Below are 16,851 nucleotides of genomic sequence, written 5' to 3' on the forward strand. Positions count from 1 at the left end.
GCATTCGAATTTTGAGACCAGTCCTCCAACATTTCGGGGTCTGGATCCTCGTAAATATCGATCGTAAAAATCCTAAGCCCACGTGGTACTCGTGATACTTCGATGTATCGCTGAATAGATTCTGCCTCCCACCATTTTGAGAGTTCCTTCCGGTGGAGTTTTTCCAATTGAGTGAAGAGTTCTTGCACTTTAATCTCTTCTGAGATATTCTTATCAGTACAAGGAGCCGTAATGTTCTCCGTATTCTCACCTCCATGTGCAAAAAATAATTTATCCGCTGACGTTTTTCTTTTTGCTTACGGAGCAGCAGCCATAGTTGTGTTTAATCCCTGCAACCACCATACAATGCCAATTACAAGACTTTGTTATCCAGAATGCACCGGTGGCTCCCTTCGCGTAATGCCAAACCGACACTCACAGCCGATGTTCGAAGACCCAAGACAAACGGGAATGATCTCTACTATTAGAAATGAGGCATTATTTGCAATTTGCCCACTTGGGCATAATTGTGTGATTCCATGTTATAGCAGGTGTTCTCAGCCCACTGGGGCGTTATTGTGGGGTGTTGTTTTTTCAACCAATGAGGCAGACGGAATTAGTTACTCCAGTACTGGTGATCAGGGGTGATTGACTACCATGTACGTCCCACTCAATAAAGTTTGGGGCCTTTTGAATGGAACGGGCATTCAACCCGAATTTCGAGCAACTTAGCCTTTAATATGGCATTCTACATAAAATCAGTCTAGTATGGTATGAAACATTCTGTGATATAACCTATTAAGACGATATTATGTTTATTAAACTGCCATAACGTTTTGGAGTTGCATATTAGGCTTTGGTTGTTTTACACCAGCTGTATTTATTGAACACCTCATGACAGTTTATTAGGCTTTGGCTGTTTTACACCAACTGTATTTATTGAACACCTCATGACAGTTTTGACCATGACAAAATGGCGGCGCCGTTCCTCACCTTTAATTCAATGTATGTTTTACTTTACTTTACTTTATCATCTTTATTTCGACAACATTGTCATAAAAGAGGTCACATTACATGCACACAATATAAAATAGCACAATTCAATTCAGTACATCGGATTAAAAACATCAATCAGGGGATATCCATTGAGCTAAATCATCACTGTGAAATACAAAATCCATAAAAGAAACATTTAAAAAAATGATGGTCACTTCGCCCCGCCATTGCTTTGGGAATTCATTAAACTCTCAGAGGCTATGTGCTTGTATCTACCTTCTCCCACTGGACTAAACCTTCAGATAGTTCCGTCTTGTATTCCACATTGCTGCTAAAAATTTTGTTACAGCGAAAACGATTAATGGAGAGAGATCAGTTTTTAGTATCCGGAATGATTCAGAGCACTGTCTGATCCCCAAATTTTTATAAATTGGAACTATCCACTTTTTCCTTGGGATCTGGTATCCGGGGAAGAAAAAGACTACATGCAATTCATTTTCTGCATCCACAGAACAGCCTGGACAATTCTTTGGGGTAGGTGGGCACCATTTACTTGTAAGGGATCTGATTGGCAGAGAGCCGTATCTCCACTGGAGATAGAGCTTCCTATAGCCTGGGGGGCTGATATCATTCAGAACAGTCTCCAATTTATAGTAGTCTTTCGTAATTAGGAATGTGTTAGTTAAGGTTCCTGTTTGGGCACTCGCTAATTGGGCAGTTAAATTATATTCAAAATACAGATTAGCCAACTGCTTGCGTGATATACTTGGGCATGCTTGCTCCGGGTTACTCCACATAAGAGGGAGGCTCAGCCTCTCAAATTCCTGTCTTATGTATTTTAACCAGGAGAGCTTCCACGCATTAGACAATTTTAAAACCTCCATTAGCTCTTGCCTATAATTATTGAGTTCTGGAGTGACCCAGAGTCGCCTCCAAAAGGTTAGGGGTTTAAGACCCAATTCCTCATTTAGAGGTCTGAGTCCAAATCAAGCCTTAGGGGCAGCAGTGGCGTACTTGCTGGCAGTGATACCAACAGCCTAAGGAACTTAGGGGCATATTACCAAGCAATAGCGATAATTATCGCTATTGCTTGGTTAGCAGGAAAAAAATATCGCCGAGCACCGAGGATTTTTACCGCTGAGATACCTTGATATTATCAAGGTTTATCTCAAAAGCGGTAAAAATCCTGCGAAATGCATGAATATCGCTGAAAAATCAGCGATATTCATGCATTATCGTGACAATGCTCTTAGCCATCTTATCCACCTTCCATTGGATAACATGGCTAAGAACTGCTTTTAGCAGGCGTTAGCTTTTGGAGGTATTCGCGCTTAGCGCGAATATTTCCAAAAGTTGTTAATAGGAGTTAGAGATGTTAGCAACTGTTTTCAGTCGCTAACATCTTGGCACGCCCACTTTGCATGTCATTAGCGATAATTATCGCTGACATGCAAAGTGGGCCCCTAAATGCCCGCTATCGCCTACCAGCTGTCGCTAACTGGTGTTAGCGACAGCTTGGTAATAGGGCGATAAAATGATTGCCGCATTAGTGGGAAAAAGTCCCGCTAATGTGGCGATAATGCCCTTGGTAATATGCCCCTGATTTTCCACGATAACCATCGCAGGTGCACAATTGTGGCCCCACAATTCTCCGCCGTAGATTACCGCCCCTCGTGCCTGCAGTTTATAGATCTCTAGTGGTGGTCCAATTGGCTTAACTGTAGCTTTACTCAAAAGTTTGAGGATACCCCCTGCCTTTTGAGTGAGCTTTAACTGAGATTTTATTTGATGTTGAGCCCAGGTCATGCTTTCATTGAGAGTAAACCCAAGTACTCAAACGTCTGCACCCTTTCGAGCCTAACACCTCCAATCACAGGACTTGGGCGCGTTGTTTTCGGGGGATTACAAATCATGAATTTCGTTTTGGAAGTGTTTTTTTCCAGCCCCCGATCGTAGCAGAACCATCCAGGACTCGCTGGATACCCATAGGAGTCTTCGAGAGGAGTAGGGTATCATCCCCGAACATGATCGCAGAGACCCCAACCCCTACAAGCTCTGGAGCGTCTCTGTTGGGGACCGCATTCACGTGGGCAATTACCCCGTTGACGTAGAGGCAAAACAGGGTGGGCGCCAAGATGCACCCCTGCCTCACCCCTCTGCCAACGGAGAAGCTAGATGACAAATTACCGTCTCTCCCACACCTGACCTGCACGAAATTGTCCGTGTAGAGTCAGAATATGTTGTGCAAAAGAGCTGCAGGAATGCCCATATCTGAAAGCACACTCGACAGTTTCCTGAGTGGGACCAAATCGAAGGCCGCACAAAGGTCCATGAAAACAGTGTATAGTGATCCACCATTAATTTTAACAGTTTTCCAAAAAAACATGGTTAGTCGGAAAATCTGGTCCGTGGTTAAAACATTCTTTCTAAAACCAGCCTGGTATGGGCTTAGAATTTTAAACTCCTCGATCCAGCCCTCTAGGCGGTCTAAGATCAGCCTCGCAAAAAGTTTCTGTGAGACATCTATTAGGCTGATCTGCCTGAAGTTGACTGGGAGCAGAGGTGATCCCTTCTTTTCGATAGGGACTATCTCTGCTCCCAGCCAAGTACTTGGGACCGCCATACCACCTAAAATAACATTAAAAACCAGCATCAGATAAGGTGCCCATATCCCAGGTTCATGTTTAAAAAGATCCCCAGGGACCTTATCCAACCCAGGAGCTTTACCAGCAGAGAGTCTAGCGATAGCATTCATGACCTCCCCCTCAGTGAACTCATGACCTCTCCTCACCTTTAATTTAATGTATGTTTTGTTTTTCACTGTGTTTTACTAGTCCTTCATTTATATTTAGTAAGGATGTGTATAAGGATGCGTAAACTGTTCTGCTTCTCAGCGTGACCAAGATGAAAGTCGAAACGCGTTGCTGTGCAGTCTTTGTATGAATAAATTACCTGCAAGCCCATTCAAGGCGTCCGTGAGATCTTTCCAGATTGGAAATTGCTGTTTGTAAAAAAAAAAAATATATATATATATATATATATATATATATATATATATATATATATATATATATATATATATATATATATATATATATATATATATATATATATATATATATATATATATATATATATTACCTACTGGCGGTCGCCAGTAGGTAGTTATAGTTAGGATTGTTTTCCATAGGAAATCCTCAACATTCTATTTGGAATAACTTTGGCCCTGGTTGAAGAATCTTAGCGAATTTCTCAAAGAAGATGGCTCGGTCCGCTGTGCTCCTTCCCTGAATGTGTGGGGGGGATTGGTCAAGTGGGGGCTGAGATATAAGGGGGGTCCCAAAACGTGTTTTCTCCATGTTATTTTCCATAGGACCTTTAGGCTCGGCTACAGGTCGAACGGCTGAATGGATTTATATGAAATTTGGCAAAACTGTAGAGGACGGTTCGCAGATTACGCTTTTTTTGGAATGGTGTAAATCTGTTCAGTAGTTGTTGAGAAAATTAAAGTTAAAGTCAATTATATATCTATAGGCGCGCACGCGTGCGCGCACCCTAGCGGCTGCGCGTGAGCGGAATTTTTTTTTGCTGCGTGACGTCTGTTAACGTTCGATTCGAAGGAAATCAGGAAGTTTTGTCCGCCATTGTGTCACTGCGAGTAAATATATTGTTCATTTCAAAGTGTTGAAACATGGAAAGGGGAGAAGGTAGAGATTGTCTTGCTGCGTAGGTTTTCTCGGGGTGTGCAGTAAGGCCCTTAAACGCGAAAAGATATAATTTTTTTCTGAAAAAAAAATGACGGGGTGCGCGCACCCGGTCGCGCACACCTATTTACAAGAGTGTGAAAATGGAGATAAATCAGAAGTTTGAGTGCTTAGATATAAGGTGGCTCTGAAAAGAGCCCTTGTGTTAATTGAGTGTTTTCTGCATTTATAAGTAAGTACCGATGCAGAGCCTGATGTTGCAGAGGAAGATTCTGTTTCCCTCATTCGTGAAATGAACACCGTCTCTCCTATAGACGTCTTGCATGTGGTATCGCAAGTTGTTGTGGTAAATAGAACCCATGCTATAATCTCTGAGGAAAGCAGAAACAGATTTATTTACATGTCTCCTTGCTTTCTCAAATTGTGCACAATGTTGATTGGACCAATTCCATTTCTGTCTTTGACATATATTGGAATATACCAAGGCAGATCGAGGAAAAAGTGTCATCAATTGTCGAAAGGTGTCTTTTAGAAGCATTTCCAGACCTACCCCAGTGATTGTGCCTAGATCGTTCCCACCACAGTGCACAATTATAAGGTCTGGTTCTGGGAGATGCATAAAAGTTTTCACCAATGGAATCAATTGGTGACATTTCAATCCTCTTTTGGCAATCCATGTTATGTGTACATTTGGTAAGCCGAGGTTGCAAATTCGTCTGCTTACTGCATATTTTTCACTCCAGTGAATATAACTGTGTCCTATTAGCCAGACCTTCATTTTCAAGGGATTTGTAGTCGTCCTCCGATCGGTTCTGGAAGTGGAATGGTAGTTAGAAGTTGAAATTCTAAATAAAAAAAAGGAAGAGGCTGGGTGTGGTTAAAAAAATAAAAATGATTGGTTGATTATAATAAGTGGAGATTGAAGAGTACGTTGCATGTTAATGTTTATGTTAAACGAAAAGTACTATCGGGTGTGAAAAAAATGACATGTAACAGAGTTGTGGATTGGCAGGTGTTTCTGGTGGGAAAACAGTCTTCTTAGTTTGCTGTAGAACGTTGAGACATGAACTTTTGACCTGTGCCTTCAGCAAGGTGCAGAGTGAGGTGTTACCATGGAAACAGCCGGAGATGGCAGTTGGTGATGGGTGTCTCTCACGTGAGTCTGAAAATATTGTGAAGGACAACCAATTGAAATGTAAATTTGTTTTTATAATTTTGCGTGAGGAAATGTGATTGGCTGAAGAGAGTTATATGAGTGTGTATTGACTGGATATCTGTGCCATTGAATTTTGGTTGCAGTGATAGAAGCAATATTCAGAGTTCTGCTAACGAATATCTGTTTTGTGACTTTCACTGTTCTACATCGTTCAAAGCATTGGTAAAGGTAAGTGTGTAACTGTTTGTTTTGTCATGTACCGTATAATATAGTTTAATCAGAAACAATGATTAATTTTCCATGTAAAAACTAATTTATGGCTGTCATAATGTGTTGTATTTCTAAAAGTAATTTCTTCCATTTAAATGTTGAATACGCAGTAAAAAATATTTTTAATATAGAGTAATTATTTTTGAAATTTTGAAGCGTTTATATATAATGAGAGAAGTTGTTGAGGAAATGAAGAAATGATATTAGCAGAGACACAGATAATGCAGAAAGAGAGAGAAATGGTAAATTACTAGTGATACCGTTGTGAAAAAATGGTAATGGTTAATGAATTCGTAAACTTTTTGTCAGTCGACAAAATTTCAGGCTGGTTGGTGGCCGTGGCCTGCACTGGTGGGGGTGGGGCGAGAGGGACGGGGAAGGGGGCTAAAGTGGTAATGATTAAGGTATTCACAAAGTTTCTGTTAGACGTCAAAATTATAGTGCGGTTTCTGGTCGTCGTTTGCACTGGTGGGGTGAGGGAGGTGGTCGAGTGAAATAAAATGAAAAGTTTTGACAATGAGGTTGTATAGAGATTTGTGTAGTAAATGTGTTCGTACATTGAGGTTGGAAACGGAGTATTTAAATACCTCTCTCAGTTCTGCTGTTTGACTGCATCTTCATGTCCCTTCTGTTTTCCATCTCCATTGCCCTGTGTTATCTTATTGTCTGTGTGTGTTTGCCTTCAATCCGGGCTGAGGAAGTTTGCTGTGGAGGCACACACAGATAGTCCTATCAAAGTGATTGGAAGTTTTCAAAAAAATAATTATATAATTGCATTGGTATTTTTAAAGCGCTACTGAATGTTTTCGTTCTCAATTACCGCTTGGTTGCTTTCTCAGAGCAGAGGGTATGTCGTATTTCACTCTTTGGTGCCTCTGTATCTGAGTCTGTTCTCTGGTGGTTGGTGGAGAACTGTTTGTTATTGTGGAGATGAAAGGGTGATAAGGAGAGAAATACGACATAGCGTCTGGCCTGTAGAAGCGTGGGAGCAGTGATTAAGTCTGAGTGAAGCGGAACTGTGGTGGTGCTTGGTAACAGTAAAAAAATGTTTTTAACAGTGGTATAACTGTATGTACGGTGTGCGACCTACTAAGAAAGAGTTCACGGGCCGTAATTGGCTTGCAGGTTCTAGTATCAGTAAGTGAGGTCGAGAAAAGAAAACATTCAGTACTTTATTTATGAAGACCTTGCGCCACTGGTGCGTCACTTTTTCTCATTTTAAAAAATGAGGCACCGGCGGCGGAAGGTCTTCATAAATATGGTCCTCAGTTACTACAGTTAAGGTTATGTGGAACCCATGAACAGTTTTTCAATATGAAATCATTTCAGTTGAGATTATGGATTAAAAGAGAAACCATGAATATTTTAAATGTTTATTTAGAAATGTACTGTTTTAAAGGCCAATCATTATGTAATATGAGTACAGAAATTGCAAAAAACACAGTAATTGGTATTGTCAGTAGTACATGGAATACAAATGCTATAGTTGAAGAAAAAAGAATATAGTTGGAAAAAAACATTGTACACTCTTATAAGGAAGTATATTATATTTTAATAAATAGAAGAAGGTCTCTGGTCTTTTAGTTTAGGAACGATATATGAAAATGCAAGTGGTTATACATCATTACTTTATCAATCAGCTGTCTACATGCAAAGCACTATCAAGCTTGTGTTATGTTACTGTGTGAGGGAAAAAAAAGGCGCCAAAAGCGACAAAATGGCGAGAGGTGCATGTATGTAATCTGTTGGATGCTGCGCAAATCACTATTGAGGAGAACTACTGTATTGAGATATCTTTTGAAGGTTGCAGTATTGCATTTGAAATACAGCACTAGTAATAATGGAAATATTGTTGAAAGAACATATTTTTCTGTAAAGTTTTTTAAAAACATAATTTTATAGGAAATTAAAGGAGTAGAGGCGTGTGAGGCGGAAATAAGCAGTTGGGATGCGAAATGGCGTTTACAGTTATAAAAAACTCGTTTAAAATGTACACATTAATTAGGGCACATGTAGCATATATTAGCGAATTTTGCATCGAGTATGTTTGAAATAACCTTAGATAAGATAGGCAATAGAATTGTTGAGGGAAAAAAAAGGCGCCAAAAGCGACAAAATGGCGAGAGGTGCATGTATGTAATCTGTTGGATGCTGCGCAAATCACTATTGAGGAGAACTACTGTATTGAGATATCTTTTGAAGGTTGCAGAATTGCATTTGAAATACCGCACTAGTAATAATGGAAATATTGTTGAAAGAACATATTTTTCTGTAAAGTTTTTTAAAAACATAATTTTATAGGAAATTAAAGGAGTAGAGGCGTGTGAGGCGGAAATAAGCAGTTGAGATGCGAAATGGCGTTTACAGTTATAAAAAACTTGTTTAAAATGTACACATTAATTAGGGCACATGTAGCATATATTAGTGAGTTTTGCATCGAGTATGTTTGAAATAACCTTAGATAAGATATGCAATAGAATTGTTGAGATTACACTGTAAAAAAATAAAGTTGAAAATTGAGTAGCTGAAGAAACAAATGTAGTTCATATAAAAGACCAAAATTTAACCAGCACGAAATCATAATGTCCACTGTTAGTAAACCCAATAGGTCTGATCTTCAAAAGAAAATATGGAAAAGAACGTGAAGAATATAGGGAAGCAAAAGGAAATGAGTACGTCAATGGCTTATATAAGAGTTATTGAAGCATTGTTTAGGCAAAATAGGTAGCTTCTGCTTCTAACAGGAAATCACTTTTATCATTTGAAAGTATGTCAGCTATCCAATGGAAAAGAGTAAAGCAGTACTCATGATCTGTTAAAATCGGAGCCTCTTTTATTATCAGAGGGCAGCTCGGTGGGTTTTCGATGTAGTTCTCTGTTAGGAAAGAGTTAACCGTCCATTGTGTAGGCAAAATAGGCAGCAAGTGCTTGTAACAAGAAATCACTGTTATTATCTGAAAACATGTCAGCCATACAATTGAGAAGATGAAAGGAGCATTCATGATCTGTCATTATTGGAGCGTCTTTTGCCATCATAGAGCAGCTCGGTGGGTTTTCGATGTAGCTCTCTGTTAGGAAATCTTGCCCCGCTGCGAATATATTCCAATGACCCAGAACTCCTTTATGGCTGAGATACCCGCCACCCCCTCTCAACACAATCCCCAAGGATGGGAAACCGGAAACAGTTCTGAAGTTTTTGGAGACGGGAGGGAGTGACCCTCCCGGGCCGTATTTATTAAAATATGAAACAAAATTAAAACATTAAAATAAACAGTTTCATATTATGTACAATTTCATTACCACATTGCGATGTTTGGCTAACCTTAACATATCCTCTAGTACAAAGGTTCTCCTAGCCGAACTAACATCCTACCAAACATTTACTTAACTTTTGAAATTGTACATCCTAACGTTTAAGGGCCAACGGCAAGGTCGTAACCGGTGTCAAGATCCCTAACCCAAACATATCCCCCTCACTTGAGAGGGGCGGCACGGAGGCTTACCTCAAGTGCAACTACCAATTTCCCTTGACTTGACGGGGGCCCCAATAAAACTCGACGCCACTTAAAGGTCGTACGAGGACTCGTGTGAGGTATCTAGAAGGCGTAGACCCCCCCCCAAACCCCACACAACTTACCACATCTGCCGTTGCAGACGTACTGGCCCCGGGAAATTCCCCAGGAGGGGGCTGTAACCCCTCCTACCCATGAAGGGGCCTTGACCGCCTTCCCTTTCCTTTCGGCGACCCATCCTTAGAAGGGACCGCCTCCCCGTTGAGGGGCCAATGGCCACCTCCCCCGAGCGCCCCCATCCGTAATGGGTGACGCCCACTCATAGGGATCTTCCAATTAGTGCTCACCGATCATGACCTTACCGCCCGACCAAAATAAATACGACAATGATAACTAAATAACTAAAGACTAAATATAACAGACAGTAGCAACAACAACTTTATTCAAAGCATGCCTACTGATGAACACTAACGCAGAATTACTTTATTTGCAAAACATAACACAAAACGATCACTCTTTATTGCATACTCAAAATCTTCACACTAATACCGCAACCTGTAAACGAAAATCAGAATTATCAATCAAACTTTATTTAAAACCATTCGCTGTCTTCAGGGGCTGGTGGGTGGGTCAAAAATGGCTCTTCGTTCCGTCTCGAGCTCACGTGCAGCGAGGTGGTGCAGCTTCAGAGCACAGGAACAAGAGGATGCTTTCTGGTCTTGTTCCTCCTTTTATCCGTCTTCAGGGCGGGCGTAAACCCGCCCCTGCCTGCCCCAAGGGCGTGGCCAGCCGCGTCAGTGTCTAGGCCAACCCACTCTAGGGCGGGAAAAGGCGCGCCCCGGCTACGCCGCTTCGGGCATACCAGCCGAGACTCGCCTCCCGCCCAAGATGGCTTCCCGGGGGGATCGTGGTACTCTGCCATACGTTCGGGGGGACCGATTGGTCGCCCCTTGCCATATGGCTGAGATACCCGCCACCCCCTCTCAACACAATCCCCAAGGATGGGAAACCGGAAACAGTTCTGAAGTTTTTGGAGACGGGAGGGAGTGACCCTCCCGGGCCGTATTTATTAAAATATGAAACAAAATTAAAACATTAAAATAAACAGTTTCATATTATGTACAATTTCATTACCACATTGCGATGTTTGGCTAACCTTAACATATCCTCTAGTACAAAGGTTCTCCTAGCCGAACTAACATCCTACCAAACATTTACTTAACTTTTGAAATTGTACATCCTAACGTTTAAGGGCCAACGGCAAGGTCGTAACCGGTGTCAAGATCCCTAACCCAAACATATCCCCCTCACTTGAGAGGGGCGGCACGGAGGCTTACCTCAAGTGCAACTACCAATTTCCCTTGACTTGACGGGGGCCCCAATAAAACTCGACGCCACTTAAAGGTCGTACGAGGACTCGTGTGAGGTATCTAGAAGGCGTAGACCCCCCCCAAACCCCACACAACTTACCACATCTGCCGTCGCAGACGTACTGGCCCCGGGAAATTCCCCAGGAGGGGGCTGTAACCCCTCCTACCCATGAAGGGGCCTTGACCGCCTTCCCTTTCCTTTCGGCGACCCATCCTTAGAAGGGACCGCCTCCCCGTTGAGGGGCCAATGGCCACCTCCCCCGAGCGCCCCCATCCGTAATGGGTGACGCCCACTCATAGGGATCTTCCAATTAGTGCTCACCGATCATGACCTTACCGCCACAGGTCCGGATAGTTGACCGGCTATCCGGGCCCCCCACCACACTCCTACCTAAAGGTCATGTTTAACGTCTTCAGCCAAGCTATGAAGTCTCCTATGAGTAACTCATTCCCCATCCGAGACAAATGAACACCATCCCCCAAGTACATACTGTCATCATTAATACATCCATGCGCGATAGAATGCAGTGCATTGGAACGGAACAACCTACTTACTTTGTTATTAATTTTTCTCACAGAGTGATTTAAAGCAGAAACCGAAAAAGCCCCCCGCCACACTTTTCGTGGGATCATATGGGACCACGCAATCGTGCACCCTGGAACTCTCCTCGCTAACCAACTTACAGTGGAAAGCATCGCTTCCAGGAGAAGTCGTCTACCAGTGGTGACCAAATCATTGCCCCCAAGATGTACTATGACTACAGACGGCGGTGACCTCGTCCGCCCTAGCAAACCCTCGAAAAATGATTGGAACTGGTCAATACAGAGACCGCCCTTTCCGTAGAAGGACACACTGTACCCGTATTCCCCAGCCACGTGCACCATGTCACCTGCCTTGAATACGTCCGCGGCACGCCTCACGTATGAGTGGCCCACGACCCACACCTCCTTTTTAACAGCCGGTGATGTCTGACCGCTGGCCCGTTGTTGGGTCGACTGCATAGTCCGCCCCGCCTCGTAGGCTTGCGTAACTGAAAACCAAACAAAAACAAGAAGCGTGAGTACATCATTACGGCTTCACAACATGTGCAAACGCACATACCTTTTATAACAATTGGAGGACCAACGCCCCACACGTTTAACTTGTTCCACATTCAGACCCCTGGCTGTAGCCTCTGTAGCAGCCCCTATCCGAAAGGAATGGGTCCCAAATTCGCCCGGGTTCAAGCCCGCAGCTGTAATCGACATCGCAAGCACCCGCTGAAACTGAAACCTTGTCAGTGGGGTGGCGTCCGCGTGTCTCAACAAGGTCCCCCCCCATGATGCCACCCTTTATGTTAAATAATCCTCTAAACACTTCACTGGGCACATGGACGACCCGGGAATCCTGCGTATAATTATGCATTCACCCATCCCACTCTGGTCGGTTTTGGACCTCACAAACGAGACAGTCATCGTCTCCCCTCTGATCTGAACGTGCTCTGCGCACAGTCCTCCCGTCACATCCTGCTTGTTCCTTGCCACTAATTCGCTTACCCGCATAGCCCCATGAAATGCCAGCGTAAAAGCGGCTCGGAATAACACTGTCTCAAACTGAGACGAACATGTTGTAGGGAGTCTGGATAATAACTGGGCCAACCTATCCAAACCTATCGGGCGCCTCTCATCTACTCTGCGACCCTCAAGGCGTTGCCACCCACGTAGCGCTTTTTGCACAGCGAAAGACGCTGTCGGGTCCTGGATCCCATGAGCCCTAGCAACAAAGGAAATGGCAGCCCGATGCCTCTGGGCCGTGGCCACCGTTTTTCCTGCCATATGTAATGACATCAGAAAGTTCACAACCCCTTCCTCCTGGCCCCAAAGCTCCTCTCTAGCAGTCCCCAAAAAGGCTAAATAGGACCGGAACGCCCCTTCATATGCCTTCCTCGTCCTGGGTGCTAAACTCTCTCCCACGAGGTTACGAAGTTCGGGGCACCGAGAGACCAAAGAGCTTCGGGAAAGGGTGCCGGCTCCGGGTCCGCTGTGGGCAGAAAACCCCAGAAGGCCTGCATACGAAAACGAGAAAGGGCATCAGCCGCCTGGTTCATTACCCCAGGGACATGTCTTGCTTTGAATAACACATTCAGTTGCATACACAGTAATACGATCTCCTTGAGCAGCCTCAAAACCCATTTGCATCGTGCTGCCTGACTATTGATACACTCAACCACGGTCATATTGTCAGACCAAAATACCACAGAGTGATCTCTGAACCCTTCGGGCCACGTTCTCAGGGCCACGAAAATGGGGAAAAGTTCCAGGAAAGCAATGTTACTTGTCAGTCCACTGTTATGCCACCATGCCGGCCATTTTTGTGCAGACCATCGAGCACCGAAAATGGCACCAAAACCTACACTCCCTGCCGAATCTGTCCACAGCCCCAACTCCTCAGAGGACACGGCTGGTTTATTCCAGACGACTCGACCATTGAAATCTGCCAGAAATGCCAACCAAATGCGCATGTCCTGGCGGACCTCGGCCGAGAGCCTCGTGCGATGATGGCCCTCCTTCAATCCGACCATGGCTTGAGCGATCGAACGGGAAAAGGGGCGGGCCATAGGTATAACTCTCAGGGCAAAATTCAACTGGCCCACTAACTGCTGTAACTGATGCAGCTTAACCTTAGCTTCACTCAAACACATTTGCAGGGATGCCCTGAACTTTAACACTTTATCACTTGGTAAACGGAAACAACCTTCTCCGGAGTCTAACTCGATCCCCAGAAACTCGAGGCAAGTCGAAGGACCCACCGTCTTACCTGGTGCCAATGGCACGCCAAACTGGTTCATTAAAACACAAAATGCAGCCAAAGCTTGCCCACATTCCGGATCCCCGGCTGCCCCCAGGAACAAAAAATCATCGAGATAATGCATCACCTGTTGAAAACCCGTCTTCTTTGTGAAGACCCATTGTAGAAAACTACTGAATTTCTCGAAATAGGCACAAGAAATTGAGCATCCCATCGGCATACATCTATCCATATAATACTGACCCTGAAACATGAAACCCAGTAGACACTGATCGTCTGGATGTACCGGGAGCAACCGGAACGCTGACTCGATATCAGATTTTGCCATCAGCGCCCCGGGCCCCAGGCGATTCAAAATGGCCACGGCCTCATCGAAAGATGCGTACCGTACCGAACACATTTCCGGGTCTATCGCTTCGTTTACGGAAAGACCACGTGGGGCTGACAAATTATGTATCAGCCGAAACTCACCAGGGTCCTTCTTGGGGACCACTCCTAACGGCGAACAGACAAAGTTAGCCACCGGGGGTACACTAAACGGACCGGCGACTCGACCTCGAGTAACCTCCTTCCGGATCTTTTCCTGTACCACGGTTGTATGCTGCCAGACCGATATCTGATTTTTGCATTTTTCCACACCCTGAAAGTCCCCCACTGGGATGCGGAAACCATATGAAAACCCGTTCCGCAACACCCCAGCGGAAGCACGATCCGGGTATTCACTGAGCCAGGGAATCATTGCCAGGGTATCAATCGGGGTAGGTAAAGGCGCCCCTCGGACTATGTTAGACCTGTTTGGCACCTCCTCTACCCCCGTTATCACCCGTTTTGGCTCTGCACGTGGACTCAGGATGGGATGATTGCCCACACCCACTACATTCGTGTTTAAATTTGCACGATCCCTGGGGCCTAGTACATTTACTCCTGTTAAAATTCCAACACACCCCCTTTTTACCTGTATTACCGGTAGGCCTCGAGTGATTGTCGGTACCCGTACCTGATCGAAAAAGCGTCCCCGCATATTGACGGGAGGATTCGCCCACATTACTCCCTACTAATGGCACTTTCAACATACCAGTCTCCTTCATTTTGGACCAGGACACAGAATCATAACAATCCCAAGTTAAGTTTTTATCATGCTCTTTTGCTTTTCTGAAAAGATTATCATAGCAAAACCAATGATTACCCTCGTGTGATACCGAGTACCCCATGATCCGTGACTGATAACTCGGCAACTCGGGTAGCAATTCGGGCCTCCGTTCTCCCAAGATCGATGTGAAAATTCCCCATGCCTTGCCCCAATTGCCAACGTTTTCATTAACCTTAAAGGCGGCCATCTTTGCGCGCCAAACACTCGGATGCATGAGATCCTTCTGACCTTTAACATGCTCCATCTCATAATGATCAGTAAGCAACGAGAAGATGTTTACATATTCCCCTGCCCATATCTTTTCTTTAATAGCTAAAGGAACATGCTGACCCAACCTCTCCCTTCGAGAGGGTGCCGACTCTTCCCTCGCAATCGGCAATGGCCGCTTACCTGAACTGGACGCTGTCTCTGCGACTAAAACCGTCCCCTGTGGCTTCTCTACGGCCGCAGCCGGCGTGGATACTTTCGCTGCTTCACGAGTTTCCCGCAGTTGCTTCATTAACACCTGCGCGTCGACAGCCGTGGCGCCCTTGCTACTTTTACCCAACCACGCTGCTACTTGTGCTGCCAGCTCGGGCGGCATGTCTTCCCCGGACACGGGGGTGACCACTACGGGAATCGGATTCCCTTCCTCCGGCACCGGAGTGGGTGCTTCGAGCGGGGCATTGGGACCCGGGGTATCTCCCCCAGCTGCTCCTCTCCTGGGCCTCTTGCCTTTTCCTCCCGGGGCCGCTTCCTCCAAAGGACGTTTCGGGCCCCCTTCTTCATTTTTATCCATCCGCCTCTTTAGGTCGGTCATCTCCTTCATGAGAACACACAGCATCTGTTCGGTAGTCATTCGCTTTCCCGCCTTCTTCGGCATTCTCGGACAGAGTATCTGTAAAACAAACGAGAAAGATTACAACGCTCAAAAATGGCTCTTCGTTCCGTCTCGAGCTCACGTGCAGCGAGGTGGTGCAGCTTCAGAGCACAGGAACAAGAGGATGCTTTCTGGTCTTGTTCCTCCTTTTATCCGTCTTCAGGGCGGGCGTAAACCCGCCCCTGCCTGCCCCAAGGGCGTGGCCAGCCGCGTCAGTGTCTAGGCCTACCCACTCTAGGGCGGGAAAAGGCGCGCCCCGGCTACGCCGCTTCGGGCATACCAGCCGAGACTCGCCTCCCGCCCAAGATGGCTTCCCGGGGGGATCGTGGTACTCTGCCATACGTTCGGGGGGACCGATTGGTCGCCCCTTGCCAGTATCGCTGCAAAGGCCATAATCCCTCCGTCGGAACAAAGCTGTTCATGATCAATTAATGGATTCATGAGGTGATTGTAATTCGCTTCAGGAGGAACCAAATTGCAGAGACATAAATCCAGGGCCCACGTGAAATCACAGCTCAAGCAATGAAATACAGGCTGCACACAGGTGAAATACGAATATCGAAATGATAATCGATATGAAGTATTCAAAGTTGAGAGTGTTAAGGTGCCGTAGTACAGAAGCATTCCCTGTCGAAATAGTTGTATGTGGTCCGGCTCATTTGCGAAGGCAGGAGGGACATCCATTTTGAATTTACCAAGGTGGTAAAGGAAACGGCGCAGCACTGCCGGTCGTATAGGAACTCCACAGAATTAGGTCGTCGGCTATGCAGTGGAGAGGAGCATAATGACTTGATAAATTTTCTAGGAGTCTAGTCACTTAAATATTGCTTAGGAGTTTGCCACGGAAATATGTATCCATTTTCAGAAGTTTATTATATTAAGGATATATATTAACATGGTGGCTCTTGGTGTTTTGTGGTTCTGTGCAAGTGTACTGCTTGCATGTGTATAATGCTGGCCCTGTAGTTTTTCTCTATGGACATGGGGCCTTATTTATGACGGCTTTGCGTCACCCGTGCGCAACTTTTCCCATGGTAAAAGTGACGCAGTGGCGGCGCAATGTTTCA

This window comes from Lissotriton vulgaris, chromosome 4_1 (assembly GCF_964263255.1).
Source record: "Lissotriton vulgaris chromosome 4_1, aLisVul1.2, whole genome shotgun sequence".
NCBI lineage: Eukaryota > Metazoa > Chordata > Amphibia > Caudata > Salamandridae > Lissotriton > Lissotriton vulgaris.